This window comes from Corvus brachyrhynchos, unplaced genomic scaffold (assembly GCF_000691975.1).
Source record: "Corvus brachyrhynchos isolate BGI_N302 unplaced genomic scaffold, ASM69197v1 scaffold188, whole genome shotgun sequence".
NCBI classification, from domain to species: Eukaryota; Metazoa; Chordata; class Aves; order Passeriformes; family Corvidae; genus Corvus; species Corvus brachyrhynchos.
This window is the reverse complement of record NW_008239647.1, coordinates 161,155-169,274: the sequence shown is the minus strand read 5'-3', so window position 1 is coordinate 169,274 and position 8,120 is coordinate 161,155.

The following is an 8,120-nucleotide window of genomic DNA, read 5'->3' as shown; positions in this document are numbered from 1 at the left end:
CAAAGACCTAGAGCACCATTTAATTGAATCCTCTGCTTTGTATTAAAATGCTAGTAATGTATACAGGGACATATAGCAAGCACATCTTGCTAGAGGCTTGTCATGTCTGTTTTAAACAAGTCTATTGTATCCTCTGCTTTCTTCCAGGCTCTAAAATACCACCTGCCACTCCAGACTTGTGACAGCTGTGAGAGTCCTGATGAAATTTAAAAAAGAAATTGCATATTATTTTGAAATTTATGAAATGCTATATATTAGATGTAAATAAATTATGCTTAAGTCTTTCATTTTGCCTTCTGCTCCTCGACATATCACAGTTTATAGGCTCCAACTCTTGTAGTCCTTAAACTCAAGGACTAGAAATTTTCTCTTTATCCATAGTGGCTGTGAAGTTTGTGTAATCCTGTGACTCCAGGAACTGAGACTCTCAAGGAAAAATGTAGATTATCAAGAAACTTAAAAGAAAATTGTCCTAACTGCATCATTCAGCAAGTTGCATCTGAATGGCTTCTTTACATTTTGTACATAGCTGTACAGTTATCATTTCATAGTTTTGTTTTAATTTTTCAAGACAGTTATTAATAACTGATCTTTCTTCTGCATTTGTTGTATAATTCAGATATTTTCAAAGAAAACCAGCTTGGACTAGTGAACCCTTTTAGACCTTTAATGGAACTGTAAACTCCCACTCACGAATCTATGTCATTATCTGTGCCAAAGCTGCTACATGTAATTGGCTGGGGCAGGATAGCTCATAAAACTGTTAGTCCTTGTTAATGTCTTGTTACCAGAACATTGTTTAAGTGAAGCCCTAGTTAATACACTCACTACGAGGGTTCTGTATCTTGCAGAAGCACAGCATGTTGCCAAATACACTGTATTCCCGTTTCAGACAAAAAGGGAAAACAACTCTTTTCTTTATGAGCAATAGGCTAATGCCAGTAGAATAAAGAAAAGAAATCTCTCTCTAATCCTCATGGATCACTCTTTTGTTCTAGACACTCTTCTGTATACTTAGACACAAGGGTGAACAAAAATACAGTGAAATTTTCATGACTGATGGAATCCAGGAGTATTTCTATCAGTGAAGTTAGACAGATTTAGTGACAAAAGTAACCAAAGCAAAATTTTTCAATACATTGATATTCTCAATATGCGAAATCAGTGGAAGTGTTGCTTAAATGCTGATTGTGTTACATGATTTAGAAATACAGAGTTAAAACCATTTATACAAGAAACATAGAAATTATAATTGTTTTAAAAATAGAATTCATAAACCAGAAATTTCCTACATTTTCAATTTTTTTTTCCTCAGAAGACACTGAAATGATAGAATTTCACACAGACCAGAATAATCCATAAAACCTCTATTTGAAATGCTTTCATCTAAAATTTTCAGCTGAAATAGGATTACGCAAAATTTTCAGATGGCAAAATCAATTTCTCTAATCCAAATATACTGTTTAAAAATCCACAGTTTTCCTTAAAAAGGAGAGAATTCATTAATAAAAACTCTTGATATCTTGAAAAAAATTACTCTAGACCACTAAAATGTATGATCTTAAATTCCATTTAACTGCAGTGTAAACAATTCATTATTCAGCAACACTGAGATTCAGGAGCACTTGGGGACACTCTAATTGGCTGCTGTGCTTGTAGTGAGCTGGGGGAATATTTTTTAAAGAACCTAAATAAAATGGTCTAATCTGCTTAGAATATGAACCTTACTATTGAAAATCACTTCACCGTCTCTGGCAAAGTGACCAGTGGCTTTTCTGTGAGTTATCAAGTCTCCCAGGCCTCCTCATCTTTCAGGACCTGGGACTTCACTTGAGCTGTACCAGAGATAATGTCTGAAAGTCTATGACAGAGATGAAATATCTCATGAGTGCTAGAAGAAAAACATACACAGAACCACCAATTCATCATTCAATAAGTCTGCTGCTGTTCTTTACTAGTTTGGTTTTGCTGAATTGTATGGATTTTATTTCCAAAGAAATACATCAGCAGCAGTAACGGGAAAACATAGCTGTTTCTTCCACTGGGAAAAAACAGAAGTAAAGGAGACAGGAAAGGTAGGAAGCATGAACAGGTGGCAGTTTGAAACAGCACAGGAGAAAAGAACAGATTCTTATGCCTGCATTTCTCATATAAATTATTGACCTTCATAATTGGCTACCAATCAAAGACTTTATTCCACTATGGGAGGTAGAGACGCAGACTCATTTAGAGTGGGGCCTGGGCTGTTTTGCAAAACCTTACTAAGATGTGTCTTACTGTGAATGTCATTTTACTTCTGGTATCACCTCTTTTCTCTTCATCTACTTTGTGTTTGTTTTGACTTTTCAGACTGAGCTGTTTGCAGCAGGGACAGCCTATTTTTGTTTGTATTTGTAGTTCACAACACAGGGAGTCCCCAGTTTTGATTGGGACAGCTCAGGCTCTGCAGAGGCATAAATAAAACAATATAAAAGACAAATTTTTGCCTTTCTAAGTGTATGAAACAGTGTTAGTTTACACACACATACACATGAATGGTTCCACATCTGTTTGGTGCATATTACTACAGCTCAAAATGCTCTCAACTCTTTAAAGCAGAGACAACTTCTTAGCTGTTTGCTTGCACAGCACTGAAGCTATTACAAGCCTGGTTTTTGATTTCTGTGACTGCATGCAGCTGGGCAGATAAAAACCAAAACCACAGAGTACAGCAAAGTACTGCCCGTTTATTCCAGTGGAAGTGAAAGAGGAGAAATATGATGTTACACTCCCAGATCCCTTAACCTCTCAGCTCCAAGGAAGACCATCTTCTCCAGAAACTCTGCAACAAGAGTAACAAGGGGGGCAAGTGTGTAAGTATAGAGACAATATACTTTTCTCACAAAAACTTTAACAGTCCTTCTGAGCCACCATACTCAGAACTTCAGGAAGGAACATGATTGATAATAAATGATGTCCATAAACCAAATGAATTTGCTACTTCAGAGGTTCCCACTGATTTACATTTGGAATCTCAGTGGAAGCTGGCAAGCCCGGCAGGTTGACAAAGTGCCACACTTTGTCAGGAGCAGCAGCCATGCTCACAGTGCCTACGGAAAGAACAGCTGTCATGGTGATAAAATTATTAGTATACAGGGCAACAGAAGGGCACTCACTAGCCTGTTTGTAATCTTTGATGTAATTCCAGCTTGTGAAGGTTAAAGGCAACATGAGACACTAAAGCTTTGAAGACATCTGGTTCCCTTTCTTTCTCTGATCCTTATTCTTTGCTCTAACGAGGAGATCTTGGCAAAAGGCAGTGAGAAACAGGTCTACTGTAACCTCAGTAGGTCTGGTCATTTAAAGAGGCTGCCACTCATCATAAAGGGAAATGACGAGGCACGACAGAAATTCAAAGGCAGCCTCCCAATTCCTTACCAAGGAGAGGTAGTGGCAAATGAATACACCCATTAGTACACTGTGCCTAACTTCATGCAGACCCAAGGCCTGTGAGTGTCATGATGAACAATTTGCTATATTTGTTAGTACAAAGTCTTTTTCCTTAGGAAAAAGTAAAAGCTCTTCACAAAGTGCATTAACTTAGATCTTAAAGTTGGGTGGGGTAAAGTGGGTGCCATGCATATTTTACTAGGCTTTGTCCTTTTAAAATGGGTTTACTTTCCAAGAAAATAGGTTTCATTGCAGATATAAACATTTCCAGAACGATTCAAACATAATGAGAATTAAGATATTTCATAAAGTCCAAACGAGTCTTCAGACAAGAATATTATTGAAATCCCTTTGGTGGGGAGGAACTCAGGTTCACAGCTCTGGCCAGCTTACATGCCTTTCAGCAGTGTATTTTAATTATTTGGATTCATCTAGACATTTACATCTTAGCTTCTAACCCCAAGGTACCATTTTGTCCAAAGGAAAGAAGCAGGCAATTATAGGACACAGTTATCTTGCTCAGAATAGAAATCTGAAATACATCAGACAAACCACACCTGTTGCTTTTTCCCATGGTCTCTAAAGGGATCTTGAGAGGAGTACCAAAAAATGGAGAAAGTCATAATAAAATCATTAGCTGACCGGCTGGAAAGAAGCTCTGCGGAGAAGGACCTGAAGGTCCTGATAATTCCTAGCTTATCAAGCAGAAGCCTCAGCTAGCATTTCAAGCTGCTATATTCAAATAATTAAATATATCACATTCATAAATAATTATCAGAGGATCAAGATCATAAGGTTTGATTAACAAGGATTTATCCAACACAAACTGGACAGAAATAATATTTATACACACCTTTACTCTTTCTCATCTCCAGCTTTCTTTTTCTCTTCCAAGCTGCGAATTGGTCTTCCAAGGAAAGACCTACAAACCCAGGAGATGATTAATTTTGTTTGAATCAGGTTTTACTTGCACAAAACAGTGCTAAGATTTGAACTCCCTGGTCATATATTGCTTCAATAAACATATTTTAATGGCAAAATAAACAGTTAAGAGAGTGTGACTATCCTTCATTCTCTCTTAGGCATAGAAAAGGTCTCTGACAATTTTTGTTCCCTCATTTGAGAAAATGTACAGGCTGCAGAGAATTCACAGGGGTGCAGTAAGTATGGTCAGAGGCTTAGAGATCATGTTCTGTGGGAAACACTGAGTGAGCTCAAGCCAGAGACAAAAAGATTGAGGAGAGACCTGCTAAAAGTCTGGCACAGAGAGGAAACCAATAATATTTTTTCAATCATAGATAGATGACAAGTAAAGATCTAAAGTAAAGATCTCAGGCTGTAAAAATGGAGAGACAAATTAAACATTTTAAAAGTGATGGTAATCAACTGCTGAAATAAACAGATTGTCTGAAAAAGTCGTGGAACATCCACTGGCCCTTGAAGAATAGGCTGGACAAACATCTGTCAGGAGTCATTTAGACAGACTTTCTCCTGCCCATGGAGACATATCACACTTCTGTATGGCAACTTTATACTTTCAGTCATAAAAGAAGAATAATTTCTAGTTTCTTATGGCTGTTTTAAAAATTTTCCTACTCCAGATAACTGAGAAGGGTGAGGCTTGCTGTTACAATCACCAGTTTGGATAAAAAAAGTAAGACAACTCAAGGAAAGAGTTATTCTTGAGACTTCTTCAGTCAGCCCTATTTTAATTACCCTTGTTCTCATCCTATCATGGTCATGGCAGTGAGAAGCTCCCAGGAGCCAGACTGTGGAGCTCCTGAAACATCAGGCGCTGCTCACACACGTACCCACAAGCGCACGGTCAATCTACTAGAACAGATTTAATTGAAAAGGGGCTTCATTGCCATCTTCCTCTGATTAAATCAGAAATGTGAAAACAAACATGTGGATGTTGGGCCAAGTTTTAATTTGCACTGATAGTTTTGGTACTGCTTTCTTCCTAAAAGGTAGCCGTAGGAAGTTGGTAAAGAAGTTGTCTTTTAATATTGACAAAGCAGGGAAATTGGCCATAATGCAAATAGGAATTGAGTATATTTAGTACTTTGGCTGTATTTGTACTTTCACTATAATGTTTTTCTACTGTTCTGATGCAATAAGGAACTTAAGGTGAGTAATAATGAAGTGTAATTGCACTTTGCAACACTGCCCATACAAAGAGATCTTAAAGGAATCCCAGTGTAAATGAGAATCTTGGCAACAATAGCTAAACTGTGTTGGCTTAATTTTAATGTGGTTACTCATAAGCATTTTTATCTTTTAAAAAATGCAGGGGAATTTATAGCAAAAATAGAATTTTAAACTGTTCTTGGCAGTAGGGTAGAAACGGTGTTGAATGAAGAGTCCCTACACTGGAAGCCTCTGCTTCCTGGGATTTGCAGCCCACTGGTCATGATCTGTTTCTGAATCCTTTCCTGTCATCAAGGTCAGGCTGACAGGCCTGTAGCTCCTCAGATTCTCCTTCTGATCCTTCTTGTCAATGGGTATCATGCTGGCTAACCTCCAGTCATCTCGAATGTCCCTGGTTAGCCAAGCAAATGACAGAAAATGACTTGGTGAGTGCTTCCAGCAGCTTCCTCCATAGCCTTGGGTGGATCCCATCCAGCCCCACAGACTCATGAGTGTCTAATTGGCATAGCAAGTCACTGACCATTTCCCCTTGGAATATGGGGGCTTCATTCTGTTTCCCATCCTTTTTTCCAGCTCAAGGGGCAAAGAAGACATTAGGTACCTCTGCCTTTTCCTCACCCAGATTCACTGTTTCCTCCAACATCCAGATGGAAATTCTCCCTAGCCCTCCTTTCTTTGCTAATGTTTCTATCCTGATGGAAAAAAAGATAATTTACACACTAGCCTCCACACAAATGAAAAGGTCTTTACTTGAAATCTGAAAATTCTAATTTAGTTTGATTTTTTTCTTATGCAGGTACATACCCACTAACTCAGTTGATTTCTGAATTTGGCCTCAGAGAATAAAGCTAACAAAAGCAGAGCAGAGCATTTATTGGCTAGCCCTAGAGAAAGTTCATCCTGGGAAGTCAAAAGAAACTCTAGTGCATCTGATACACAGTGATCCTTGAAAGTGTTTTACAATCTAAAAAGCATGGGGGACATGTTCAAAGGCATAAACACGAATCAGGAACCAAGCTTCCATTAAAAGTCATCAAGAGTCTGACACCCAGCTACCATTTGTTCCTTTGAAAATCTCTTCCTGCATCAATTACACTTACTTCCACTTCAGGGCTGCAGCACACAGCCAGAGTGGCATAAAATATCCTAAAGAAAATGAGCATCAGCCTGAGTGGGGAAAAGGAGAGCAAGCGGTGATCTACAGAGCTCACACAGCCAGAAAGCACCTAGCTGACTAGGGTGCAGCCTGGGAAGCAGCAGGAGAAAGAAAGGGGCAGAAATGGAGGGAAGGTAACAAAGAGAAAACTGAACCATAAAGACTTTTTAGCTGAAGATGAGTAGTGAGTACCTAATGAGTGACAGTGAGGAAGAGAAAAGAGATGCTGGTAGTGGAAAGAATGGATGGGTCATTACAAACGGCAGTATATTTTCTCCTCTGTCCAGATGCAGAGGGGAGTGAGAGAGAGGCTTTGGTTGGTGCTTGGCATCTAGCCAAGGTCAATCCAGTGCCCCATGTAAAGCATTCTTCCCAACTTCAGCCCACCAACACTCTACTTTGTATCTCGACACCAAAACCATCCCTTTCTTTTTCCTTTCTTTTCATTTATTCTAATGTATTTTTTTGTGTTGCAGCTGCAGCACTGAAGACACAGTAATTGAGTGTCTTTTGTTTCACAAAGAGTCTGGCATGACTTCCCATGGTGCCAGAGTCACTCTGTTAAGTGTGAAGGCCCCAGAAGGTGATGACTTAAAAAATAAAACTGTATGTAGAAAGACAGAGAAAAAAAAATGAAGGTTCAGAGGAAGAGAGAAAAGAGGATGAAAAAGAGGAAGACTGGGATGATAAGAACAGAGGGAGGTGGAGGCTCATCACTGAATTTCCAGAGTCTGATGTTTTCTCTGTACTTCCATGCATAGAGCATTTAAATCACTTGCTCTTATTTGGCAATTCCAAAGCCATTTTAGGGTTACTGAATTCTAAGAAGAAAAAAAGATATTTTGTATAGATGCCACTTCAGGGAATTCTGTAGAAAGTCAAAAGGGCATCAAAATGCTGAGGCTGCAAGAAACAAACCAAACAACAAAGGTTTATTGCAAAGAAGGAGGAGCACATAAGGGGGATCTTTAAGAAGTAGAGGATTTCTGTTACTTAAAAATGGTTTTTCCAAAGGAAAACACCAATATATCAAAGGAATTTTTACCTAGGAATCCATATGCAGACTACAGACCCCCAAGCAATGTATTTTCTTTAACACTGATGTAAAACTACAGTAATTCAGATAATCAATCAAATTAAAGCAACAAATCTCTCTGAACAAAAGGCTGGAAAAATAATTGTGTCTTTTGTTTTTGGTGATATTGTCTCTTTCAATATAATGATTCCTTAATTGTATTTTACCACAATAGCCCATGCCAGTGATAGCATTCCAGCTGTGATCAGAATCCAGTACAAAGAATGAGGCAGACTACATATTTAGGCTAAGTTGAATATATGAAAGCAGAGGAAAGATGATCTCCCATTCTGGGTGTATAATATCTTT